The sequence below is a fragment of the Opisthocomus hoazin genome, chromosome 2 (genome assembly GCF_030867145.1).
Source record: "Opisthocomus hoazin isolate bOpiHoa1 chromosome 2, bOpiHoa1.hap1, whole genome shotgun sequence".
Taxonomy (NCBI): domain Eukaryota; kingdom Metazoa; phylum Chordata; class Aves; order Opisthocomiformes; family Opisthocomidae; genus Opisthocomus; species Opisthocomus hoazin.
In genome coordinates, this window is record NC_134415.1 from 115175841 (window position 1) to 115189120 (window position 13280).

Consider the following 13280-nt stretch of genomic DNA (forward strand, 5'->3'; position numbering starts at 1 on the left):
TGTGCTCTGCAGATCTCCGTAACGCTCCTGACTCCCGGGGGAGGATGTCCTACCTGTCTCTTCCTACCACGGCTCTTCAAGGAGGATTTTTCTGAGTATCTAAGTCATATCCTAAACAATACCTGTGATTTTTTTTTGCTGTTTTTTATATTGTCTCCCTCGCTTTGCTTATGTGAAACTATGGATTTCACCGTTCTGCAGTCATCTTTCTGCTTTTCCTTTGAACCAAGCTGTGGTCTGAGCTGTCAGGTGCAGCCATCATGATGGGGCTGGAGCCTGCAACAGCTTCATCCTGTGAGAGAAAACAGCTCATGCCTGGGGAAGCCTTCCCAGCTCCTGCTGTGCTAACACAGGCACCAGGCGGGAAAAAGCCCTTCTATCTTGCAGCCATCCTAAATCCATGAAAACTATTAATTTTCTAAAGAAAAATGCATGTGTGCTCAGGTGTGTCCACTGGTTGAATGCTGCGTTTTGCAGTTAGACCAGCGTTGCTCTCCTGTGTGTGGTTACACAGCCAAACCTTCGGCTTAGCGGCAGCTCACCCCGTCTTCCTCGCACACCGGTGAGCACCGATCCGCTTGTGGTGAGGAGGCTGGAAGCGTGAACCCATTCTGAAGCCACCGCGCTGCGTGGGCAGCGGTGGCCCGTGCTGCCGGCAGGTCGCACGCTCGGTGTGCTCCTCGGGCTTGGGCTGCGGTGCTGGCTGGCTCTCCAGTTCCAGCTGAGAAACCTGTGCTCAGCGTCCCGTGGTTGATGAAGGTGGCACTTCGTCTGTCATCTCTGCTGAGCCGAATCCTGCCTCAGGGTTGCATCTGGCGAGTTCATCTGCTGGGATAAAGCTTCTAACTGGTTCTGAATTTTAATCTGTGAGCCCATCTGCCTGTTTACCTTCCGTTCGTGTCTGGCAGGGCAGCCTGAGGCAGGCCGTGAGAAGGCAAACTTCTTCCGTGCATGCAGAAAGAGTAAGTCGTGACTCAAAACCTGGCAACCTGCAGGCTGCGGGAGCGGCGAGACGGCTCAGGAGGATGCTGCAGAGGCTCAGCCACATCTGTCTCCAGTCGCTGGGATCACCTCCCCTGCAGCGAGCGCGTTAGCGCTGGGGCATTTTCTGTCCAGACTGGTTTTGTCCTCTGCCAGATGCAGCCTTCCTCAGTTCCTGCTTCAGTCCGTGGGCGCAGGAGCAGGAAATCAGGTGACATTTACAGTCCGGTGTGTGCAGAAGGCCATAGGCACATTTTCCACATGCAGAAAACTTGAGGAAGCCCAAGCATGCGCTTTCCTGGGAGAGTTTTTCTTAGATGTCAAGAATACCTTGGATTTAGTTTCCTCCCTTGTAGTCTCTCTCAATTTCAGAGTGATTTCTCTTCTCTTGTTTATTGTTGCCCAGATACACTCACCTCACCCTGTGCACATAATTGCTGTGTCCTGTGTTCAGAGCAGGGGGAAACCCACCCTGTTGTGGGTGCTGCCTGTGCCAAGCGCGGTGGGGAGCTCCACCACGCTTGGGTGGCACAGCTCCAGGGCTGCCCCTCGGCCGGGGCAGTGGCTCTGTTTCAGCTCCTAGGGGGTGTGCGTGCGGATAGTTCGGCTGAAAGCTTGTTGGGGTCTGATCCTCAGAGGAAGGAGGCTGGAGAAGAGCATCGCTGGGGTGGTGACGTGAGTGAGAAGGTGAGTAGATGACAGCGGGGTGCTAGATGTGACACATCAGGGAACTACTGCCAAGTTACCTGCTCTGCCCTCAGCAGTCTTGGGAATGGGATGCTGGTAGATACATGTGTACGGGGGCCATCCTCATGTACGCTAGGCAAAGAGACTGGCGTTCAGGGTCTCAGGGCCAGAGATGGGCTATGAAGATCTCCTGTCCCAAGGAGCTGTGGTTATGGTGACTAGCTGTTCTTCATCGTTCTTTCCAGCCGTCTCACCCAAGCACGGATCAAGTCACAGCTTTGTTTTCCTCATGCAAGTTTACCTGCAGCTCCCGAGTGACTTCTTCCAGCTTGTAGGAGATTTCACTGGATGGCTACACTCTAGGTAAAACAACTTGCTTCCTAAAACTGCTCCTTCACTTGTCTGTTTTCTTAGCTGCAATTTGGGAAAGAGATCTGCCCGTTTTCTGGGCTACTGGAAATGCAGAGCTCTGCATCCACTGCAGTGCTGACAGACATCTACAAAAAACTGGGAAAAAAAGGATTCAAAGCATTTGTTTGCACCTAAAAAAAACAGATTTGAGTGAAACCAGAGTCTGAGTAAGTGTACAAATCAGTTCTGTAGTTTCAGGTTCATTGGATTTGGTTTTTAAGATCTTGGGTTGAGTAACTTAAAAAATATGGCTTTAATACTTTCAGCACCAGAACCTTTTAGCTGGAATCTTTTTGCATGGCCAGGTAAGAAACCTCGAGGACTTGTGGAAGTCACTAAGCTCAGAAGCAGCAATATCTGTTCATGCACTAAAGCGTAATTTTCAAGATTAGCTGAAAAAAAATGACCCTCTTGAGTCCTCTAAACAATTGTGGTTTTGCCTCACTTAAAACCCAGTAGTAGTCGGAGGTGTGTACTGCCAGCCAGCTGGCCAGCGAGGGTCTCGTACTGCTTTTGGACGGCTGCAAAACACGGTGTGTAGCATTTGTACTTGTTAGAAGGATAATGTATTAATTTGGTTAATAAGCATGGCCTATTGCTGTCTAGTTAATGGGGATTAACAGTGTCAGCTCAAAACCTGTGCTCAGCTACCCTGCTTTATGCTGCGTGTATCAGACAGGAGGGTGGGTTCTGAAATGATGACTCAGGGACTCTCTAGAACCCTGTTTAATTCCAGCAGAACTGTTCTGAGGAGAGGAATCACAGAATCACAGAGTGGTAGGGTTGGAAGGGACCTCTGTGGGTCATCTAGTCCAACCCTCCTGCCGAAGCAGGGTCACCTACAGCAGGCTGCACAGGACCTTGTCCAGGCGGGTCTTGAATATCTCCAGAGAAGGAGACCCCACAACCTCCCTGGGCAGCCTGTTCCAGTGCTCCGTCACCCTCAGAGGGAAGAAGTTCTTCCTCATGTTCAGACGGAACTTCCTCTGCTTCAGTCTGTGCCCATTGCCCCTTGTCCTGTCACTGGGCACCACTGAAAAGAGCTTGGCCCCATCCTCCTGACACCCACCCTTAAGATATTTGTAAGCATTTCTAAGGTCCCCTCTCAGCCTTCTCTTCTTCGGGCTGAACAAGCCCATCTCCCCAGCCTCTCCTCATAGGAGACACGCTCCAGTCCCCTCCTCACCTTTGTAGCCCTCCTCTGGACTCTTTCCAGTAGTTCCTCAGGAAGAAGCACCGGCAAGCCAAACCATTTTTTGTCTTACAAGCAGTTGTGATTTGATGATGGTTATGAAGAAATACAATGAAAAGAAATAAACTTTCTGATAACTCAGTTGGTGGGATGTCAGCATTCACTGTCTGAGATGTAGCAAAGTGATCTCTGTCACACAATTGTCCTTTTTTTTAAAGAGCAATTAATTCAAGAAGTTTCCCTTGAAATTAGTCGTGGGCTCAGGTACTTCTTCGATATGATTATTTACCTGCAAATGATCTAGTGTCCTGTTTTCCCTCAGCAAATGTTCTGGTGTCCTATTTTCCCTCAGCAAAGGATGGATCAAAAGTAGGGTTACACCGAGGCCAGGCAGTTCAGCTGTGTGACCGTGCCGCCCCAGCCCCACTGCCACTTCACAGAATCACAGAATCACAGAATGGTGGGGGTTGGAAGGGACCTCTGTGGGTCATCTAGTCCAAACCTCCTGCCAAAGCAGGGTCACCTACAGCAGGCTGCACAGGACCTTGTCCAGGCGGGTCTTGAATATCTCCAGAGAAGAAGACTCCACAACCTCCCTGGGCAGCCTGTTCCAGGGCTCCGTCACCCTCAGAGGGAAGAAGTTCTTCCTCATGTTCAGATGGAACTTCCTAGTGTTGGCACGCTGTTTGGCACGGGTTTGGTGGAGAAGCACAGTGCGGGCAATTCCGGGGCAGACAGGGGAGCTGGTTGGGTACCACCATCCCCATTCTGTGTGGTGTGAAAATAATATAGATGGTTGTAAGTGGTTTTGTGCCAGCTGGCTCTACGGTCAGAGCACAGCACTGGGTGTGCATCATTTCATAGCGACAGAACGCCTGCGAGACCATGGCACAGTCTGAGGTTCCTCTTTGCATCCCAGAACTTCTTTCTCCCACCTTTTCCCTGGTGCAGTGACTGTCCCAGCTGCATCGCTCCCTTCTGACCTTCCTGTGTTCCTGCAGCTCCTCCTTTTCTCTCGGCGACGCTGAAAAGGTTACCTGTGAAAGCCCTGCGCCTTAATTCTGGGTGCGGAAATGTCCTTGTCCTTTGGCTATATTTGATCTGCTAATATTGTAAAGAAGCTTAGTGGTTCGCTGTGTTCAGTCAGGAGAGATCTGTTGCAGCCTAACAAACATATGTTGTTTACTTTTTTTTTTTTTTTTGGTAATAGTCACTTTCTGCAAAATTGTTAATATTCAGGCTTACCTTTGGGAGAGCCTGAAGTGTGTTGCAGAGCTGTTACCTGGGCCAGTCACCAAACGCAGCCTCGGAGAGAGAAGCTCTGGCAGGGGTGGCGGGGCACGGGCAGAGGGACCGCGGGAGGAGGCAGAGCTCCCTGGTACGAGGGCAGCTGCCGCGGTGCCCTGCCTGGTCTGACAGTGGCGTGGCTGTCCTTCTGGTTTGCTCTGTCACTGGAGACCACCCAAAAGGACGGAAATATGCTGCAACCAAACTCCTCAAAGCATCTCTCGGAGTGTGCCAGGGATTCTGGGGACCTTGGCACAGGGAAGGTCCTGGCCAAAAGAGCAAAATCCAAACTGAAGGGAAATCTGAAACCATGCGGTGATTAAAGCAAGGCAGGGTATGGAGTGCCATGGTCACCCAGGGGGCTGGAGTCAGCAGATCTCCTGTGTTTTTCCTGCTCTCCACAGGCACATTCTGCTCACTCCCAGTAGGTCTTTGAGAGCTGCTGAAAACCAGTACAAGGTCTGGGGCATCTGGCTGCTGGCACTTGACACACTGCAGAGAAACTGTGGTCCTGCCACAGCTCAGCAGCATTAGTAGGTCTAAAAATCACTGTTCCTGCCAAAAAAAAAAAAGTACTATCATTCAAAATTGGATTTTTTTCAGGAAAGTTGGAGAGCCTGTGCCCCAGAGGGCCCACCTGACTTCCCCCAAGCTATGCAAGGACATCTGCTCTCTACTCTGGCTACTTCTGGGCTACCGAGGTATTATAGAAACACAGAATCGTTTGGATTGGAAAGGACCTTAAAGATCACCTACTTCCAACCCCCCCCTGCCATGGGCAGGGACACCTTCCACTAGACCAGGTGGCTCAGAGCTCCATCCAACCTGGCCTTGAACACATCCAGGGGTGGGGCATCTACCACCTCTCTGGGTAACCTGTGCCAGTGCCTCACCACCCTTGCAGTAAACAATTTCTTCCTTATATCCAATCTAAAGCTACCTCTTTCAGTTTAAAACCATTACCCCTGGTGCTAACAAAGCGTGCTGGCTGCCGTGCTGGCAGCTCTTGCCTCCAGGCTTGTGTAGCTTTGCAGGAGGTCGGCTCCCTTTCTGCTGCCCACCTCGGCGGGCTGCCTGGCAGCTCCCGAGCCCTCAGGCAGAGCACGATGGCCAGCCTTGCTGAATGCTGCTGCAGGAAAGGCAACTGGAGCATCAATCTGTGTGCCAGGGGTGTAATCTAGTGTCTGCCTCACGGCATCCCTCCTGCCCTCCTCCAAGGATGCGTTTTGCTTAGTTTCTGCAGGTATGATAAGATAATTTGCTGTGTAAGCTGGAGAGCCTTTTTCAAAACAGCATTTGATGCCTTCACTGAGGGTTACATAGAGTACAGATGCATTTATTTCTGCTTTACAGGTATCAGGAATTACAAAGAAGTTAAAATGCAGCATCTTAAGCTATGTCCTGCTGTTTCCTCTTGCATTTACACAGTCTATGCGAAGATTTCATCTGATGTCTTTTATGCTTCAGCTGAAGACAGAAATAGTATTTTTCTACTTCTGATAATAAGCAGCTACTCGTAATACATTAGCATGCTGGTAAAACAAAGGCAGAAACCCTAAAACATCAGGCTTCCCTGTCAGGGAGCACTGAAAAGATATGGTTTTCTTCGGAAAGCTGACCTTCTGTTTTACTTTGCAGTCAGCTAATGGTAAAACATAGTGATTTTTCTCCTAGGTTACCTAGAAGAAATAAGTGGGAAGGCCAGGACTGGTAATTCTGAAAACCAATCGCAAACAGCTGCTCTGCGACAGCGTGCAAGTCCCTCTCGAGATGGGTGATGGCTGCCCGCAGCGAGGCAGCACCAGGGATGTGCCTCCTTCTTTCGCTGGAGGACCCACGCCAAGGAGCCCCAGGCACCACACCGATGCTGGGATCCCACCCCAAAGGGATTGTACAAGCCCTGCGTTCCCTGATGGCTCACAGGAGCCTCATTTGCCTAAGTGGTGGGATTTCAGCTTTGGGATGATGCAGCGTACGTACTGGGTGGTGGGCATACTCCCTTTTTGATTGTACTTCCCATGCTGGAGAGAGGACCATGTTCGAAGAGACAGTGCCAGATTCAGACCTGGACCAGAGGCTTGCACAGCGCAAGGAGTGAATATGGCCTGTTTTAAGTGGCAGGAACATGAATTTCATGCAACACCCCGTTAAGTGAGACCTGAATCAAATGATTTTACAGCATTTTTTTTCCCCTGCTAAGACAAAACAAGATCTTCCTTCAAAGCACCATGTCTCAAGACTTCTATTCTAGTATGGCACTTCAATTCTAGTATGTCTTCAGTTGTAAATACCATTTGGAAATGAGCTTCTAAATACTGATTTGCACAATGAATTGGTCTCTCTTCCAGCGACACCGATCAGAAACCAGCAGCTGGTGAGGATCTTCACGCTCTCGCTCAGAGCGGGTCAGGAGGGCTTTCTCCTCTGTGCTTCCCAAGCAGCTGCGCTGCCTCTCATGCTTCACCTCCCTTTGTAACCCACCTCTCCCGCGTCTCGCTGTGTGAGGGGTTATGTTGTCAGCAGCAGTTTTCCTCCAGCTGGGCCTCCAGAAACGTGCTTGAATTTCTCGTGGTGTGGGGTTGGGTTCAGCGGCAGTACTCCCGCTCAATGCTTGCCATGAGCTCCTCCTCCGAGTAATCATACGATATCGTGGACTTTTCTGCCAGCTTCTTGCTGTTCCCTTGTGGGCACCTGCCAGGGAAGGGAACGAGTTATTGGTGTCATGAGAGACAATCAAGCCCTGAAGACACAAGATGACCCTTCCTTCATTTTTTTGTGAATGGAAAGATCGGACTGCACGTGGCTTACTGAGACACAGACACTCTGTCACGGCCAGCTCCCACAGCCCACCAGCACATCGCTTGCTGACATTTGCTATCCCTTGGCATCTGTCTTAGTCTGTGAGTTCATTACAGTACAGTCCTTACAACGCTCCAGCTTAAACTCCCAGAGCCTTTTGGTGTCTGTAGGGTCAAGGCCCAGTTAAAGCACTGCCTAACCTTTACTCTAGTTACTACAGTTTTATGCAGAAAGGGATTTTTCATTTGTATCTGGGGTTACAACCAAAATAGGAACTCGGCTACCTCAAACTGCTCTTACGGTTTTTACTTATTTTCACATTGGCACAACTATCCCATGAGTGGGGACAGATGTACAATTAAAAGGGAACTGGCATGGTCTTTATCTGTATTATCAGAGGTGGTTTACGCTAGGTACAATGGAAATCTGTCCCTACCTGCCTGGGAGGACAGTGAAAAGTCTTCTGCAAGCTTTGACCACTGTAGCTCATACTACCAAATAGATCTACTTGATCTTGCCCTCCAGGACTCAAGAGAGGAGACAGAAGCTGACAAGTGAGCGCTCCTCCTTGACCTCGTAGAGAACTGGGAGGTGAGCACCTTGGGCCACCAGGCTATAGTCTTCTCTGGAGGTTGGGGCGCATGGCTCCACGAAATGGAGGTAACACTGAGGTGCAGAGCTAAGTGGAGACTTAAGTTGGTAAATCCAAGCTGTGAAGTGCTCTGTCACGCCATGTCAGCTGAGACTGGTGGGCTTACTTTGTGGCCAGCTACTGGTAGAGGACAAATCAGCAAGAGATGGTTTTGGATGGCGGTTGGTTGGTTGCCAAAGAGGAGAGATTTTCGTATCAAATAGCATGGGTCTAACCCTGTCCCAGACTTGTTACATAGCATCTGTTGACTTACCCTTTCTCTAAGGATGAGATCTCTCTCACTCTTGGTCTTGCAGCTGGGATGAATTTGGTCATTAGCATCCTTTAGTGAAAAAACTGAGGACCTATTCATTAGATGAAATCACAGGAGCTGCCCCAAAGCAGGTAAGTAAACGTAGAATCAGAATTGAAAAAAAGAGCCTTGAAATACTTTTCTAAGGAAACTTTGTCGCACAGAGGAAGTGCTTTCATAAACCCTCAGCTGTCTTTGACAGCCAAGAACTGCCCTCCTTGGGCGAGGAGGCATCTGCAACGTTCCTCAAACAGGCAGCAGCCAGTGTCCTGCTGCTGGGGAGCAAACGGCACCGGTACAGCCTCTCCTCTGTTCTCCTCTGCCCAGGTCAGAAAGGCTTCTGCCCAGTCCCGCTGCTCTGACCCAGCTGTGTTAACACCGTGCCCCCTGCGTGTCAGACACGTTTGGTGGTTTGCCTGGAGCCACCTGACGAGCAGCCGGCGTGGCAGCTGGGTCACGCTGCACCGTGCCCGTGGTAGAAGCAAGATGCCAGCAAGTTGGATTTAGGAAGTGGACTCTTCTGCTTAGTCCTTTATTTTTCATTTTCCTTCTTCTGATGCACGGTGAGCAATTCGGTTTCCACCGCAGTAAATGAGAGCTGGGAAGAAAGCTGAAAAGTCCAAGAGTGCGAACCATATACCAGTAGCTACAAAGCAAATTCCTTGTAAGAGTTGGGAAAATAACATGTAGGAATCTGATTTTAACACACGATTTATTGATTTAAACTCTGCACTGTGACAATCCTTAAACTAATTTCGTACGACGTGGTGAATTAGAGGCAGAGCTCTGGGCAGCTTGCTTGCAGGCCCACAGAAGAGTCATTGTTTCTCTGAGCAGTTACATAATTTCCCACTGTTAATTATTCTTGATGCTTTGGCTTGCATGCTGACTTCCAAGCATGGGAGGCAATCTCCAGGTAAAATTCAAACTCATTGAAACATAGTGTGCTTTTATGAAAACAATAGCAACCCCTCTGCCAAGCACATCCCAGACTTGAGAACAGTAGAGCGAGCTGTGTTTATTCCAGGAGCAAAGTAAAACCAAGTTGCTGCTCATGTTCTCCCTCTATTGTTGTTGCAAAGTCCTATATAATTTAGTGTGGAAAGACTGTAATAAATTAAAAAATGAGAGACTCAGTTTGGATAAAAAGAAGAAACTTCTGCACCCTGAGGACAGCAAGCAGATGAACAGGATGTGGTTGCACAGGCTCCATCCTTGGAGGCTTTCAATACCTGATGGAGCAAAGCCCTGAGAAGCTGGACTTTCCGATTCAGAAAATAACAGGTCAGTAGGCAGAGGGGAAAATGTTTCAAACCCCAGATGTTCTGGGGGAAGAGAGGAACCTGGAAAGGAGCAATGCCGAGAGGGAAAGAGCCAGCTGAAAAGTGTATGGGAGGGGAATTTGCAGCATGGCAGCAAAGCAAGAAAGGCCAGTGGAACTCCATCAAGGTCACTGCACAGACTTCTGGGTATCTCGTTACTAAAAAGTTATTAACAGCTTGGAGGGAGTTTAGAAAGCAGCAATAAAAGTGATTTAAGGGGGTAGAGCAAAGCAATTTAGGAAAGAGCAAAGCAAGAAATGTGCTCTGTTTCAGCTAAAGGCCTCTCTGTGTTTAAAGACTATTAAGGGAAGGAGGAATTTTTTTTTTTTTTAACAGAAAGACTATGAACTATGTAACAAGGAGAAGGAAATGCAAAGGGCAAAACGACACCAAAAGTGAGCAGAAAAACTCCTTTGAGCAAGACGTCGGGCATGGTGTGGCAGCCTTCCCAGCGATGGGGACGGCTGAAGTGCAGCTGCCCGGTGTGGGGGAGAGCTGCCCGCGGGCTCTGGTGACAGGGGCCCTGGTGAGCGGTTAGGGTGACAAGTTCTGAGGCAGAACCTGAGTTAAGTGACTGGAAATTAGGCTGGGGTGAATCTAGGCCAGTGTTTTTTATCATTTTGCTGAGGATGGGCAAGTCCGAGGTTAAACATTACAACGCCTTCTGCAAGACCTTGCAGCTGAAAAATGGGTCAAAACAACGTCCCGGTAACCGTGCCAGTGACAGGAGCCCTGGCAGCAGCTGTAAGATCATTGCAGCGATCCCGGGCTGTGCCATCCCCCCGTGCGCTGCCGGACACTGGAGAGCGGTTCCCAAAAGGATTGCGGGGAGGGGGTGGGGAAGAGAGGTAACGCGGCACGATTAGGAATCCATCCAGCTGTGTTCCCAATCAGGAATCCATCCAGCTGTGTTCCCATGCGCGGCAAAGGTATTGATTAGGGCCTGGCTTAGATGCTTCCGTGGTGTCACACAGGCGCATGCGCAGTCCAGGAGGTGCACACCTCCAGCATCCATCCATCCATCCATCCATCCATCCATCCATCCATCCATCCATCCATCCATCCATCCATCCAGAGTGACTGCTCTCTTGGCAGGTAGTATTAAGTCTCCGCATCTATGATTTTTTCCCCTTTGCTTGACATTTATTTCTTCTTTAATTGGCTTTGTGGGAATTTCTTTAGTCAGCAACTCTGTCAAGGCGAGGCTGATTTTTGCTGCTTGTAATGTGAATGTTTATCCAGAATAATTCTAGCCACAGAAATGTGAAGGATGAGACACCTACGCACATTAACCGCTGCTGCTGGGGCTTGATTGGATTTGATTTCTTCAAAATGCAGTTTTGCTGGGTGCTGGTCCATTTAAAAAAAAAAATGTTTGCATGTGGTTCTTGCCAGCAGAAATTGCAGCCCTGCTTATCACGGGCGGTACAGGCACTTCACACATGAGCTGCACTATGGGGCTCTGCAGTGGGTATAAAGCAAATCTTATCTAGGTGAAAATAAGCTCCTGCTCCGTCATCGCAGATCAGAAACCGGTTTCTGCTGTCTCAAGACTTCCCTGTGAGTTTCAAAGAGGGAGGGAGAAGGAAAGCCCTGGCAGGGGACAAGAGGTGCCCCTGAGAGCCTGGGGCTGGGGAGCTCAGTGGGGGACCGCGGCGGGGCTGGGTGTGCATCCCCAGAGGAGACTGCTCAGTTGCCACCGTAGCCCAAAGCCCATTGAAGGTGTTGGAGAGCCCAGGAGAGGTTACGGTCCCCACAAGAGCACCTGCTCAAGCCTCGCTGTTGGGAAAGCTGGGGACAGGCGTGTTTTCCGAGCACTCCCGAAACCTGCAGCCTCATCAGCTGGGAGGGAGGGGAGGAGGGAGGATAGCGGCTGCCCCCCGGGCTCTCTTCTCACATCTGCCAGCGCTGCTCGGTGTTAGTAGGTCACACAGCCCAACAGCCGGGAGCTGCTCTCGGGTGCTGCAGGAGCAGGGTATGACAGCGAGAGAGGGCTTAAGGTTGAAGAGAGTCACTCTTTAGTGTAAGGAGATGGTATTTTAAGATTTTTTTTAAGCCTTTTCATTTCAGCTGAGTTTCTTTAATATGTATATGAAACAGTTCCCATCGCTTTTGGTGCAGGCAAGGTCTGCTTGGTCACTTTTGCTTGCAGAAGGAAGATTTCAAATTTCCTTTTTTTGTTACACAGTGCAGTGTGTTCCCATCATTCCCCTGTCCCTGAGGAATGCTCATGTCTCTGAGGAATGCTCATGTCATGTAACTGGTGTAGCATGGTAGTGTCTTAGGAGTTTTTCCCTGTGCTTCCTGAGGAGCAAAGGGATGTTATCCTCCTTCTCCACATGCTGCAGAGCCCACAGATCACCTCCAGGTGAACCAGGGCCTGAGCTACTCTTTGGAGCACTCAGCTTTTCACAAGCTCCTTCAAGATGCCTGTGTGACATGTGGACATCCTAAATTCTGCGATGCTCATGACCAGGAGTGAATCTCTATGCTGTACTTGAGCTGGAGCCTGGATCTTTTCAGGTAGTGCAGCTCCTAGATTTTTTTTTAATTGGCAAATAGATAGAGGACAGACTATTTAGGACTATAGTTTGACACCATTCCCACCTCTCTTTCGCACAGTGGGAGGCATGCAGGAATAGCTTTCCCCTTTGCGCTTCCTTCCTTCCAGCTGCCTTTCCCCTCTGAAGATACGACAAAAGCAAGGGGTACTCACTGATGGTCAGCATTGTCCTCTGGGCCTGGCGGGCTTCTGGCTGACAGGGCCTGAGGAAGAACAAAAGCAGCATATTTCAGTTACAACTTTTTAAATTTGAGAGGTGATTCCGCCCCTCTACTCCGCTCTGCTGAGACCCCACCTGGAGTCCTGCATCCAGCTCTGGAGCCCTCAGCACAGGACAGACATGGAGCTGTTAGAGTGGGTCCCAAGGAGGCCACAAAAATGATCTGAGGGCTGGAGCACCTCTGCTGTGAGGAAAGGCTGAAAGAGTTGGGGCTGTTCAGCCTCAAGAAGAGAAGGCTCCAGCGAGACCTCATAGCAGCCTTTCAGTACTTAAAGGGCGCCTACAAGGAAGCTGGCGAGGGACTTTTTACAAGGGCATGGAGTGATGGGACAAGGGGTAATGGCTTTAAACTGAGAAATGGTAGGTTTAGGTTGGACGAAAGGAAGAAATTCTTCACTGTGACAGTTGTGAGGCACTGGCACAGGCTGACCAGAGAGGTGGTGGAGGCCCCATCCCTGGCAGTGTTCAAGACCAGGTTGGACGGGGCTTTGAGCAACCTGGTCTAGTGGAAGGTGTCCCTGCCCATGGCAGGGGGGTTGGACTGGATGATATTTAATGTCCCTTCTGACCTAAACCATTCTGTGATTCTGTGTTTCTATGAAAGCTGTCTGGGCCATGTCTGCCCTGGTTTGTCCCTGCAGCCCCACCCCAAATGACCCTTGTGGAGACAATACAGGTGCAAGAGAGTCCTCTTTACTAACCACCCTTTTGCTAGCTCTGTTTCAGCGTTCAGGACACCTGGGTGGCCACAGGCTATGGAACTGAAATCACCAGACATTAACTCATGAAACCACCCCATTCTCCCATGAATATGCAGTGCCCCACCAGCTGATAGGTGGCCATACAAAAATACCCACTAAGCAAGGAAGTGATG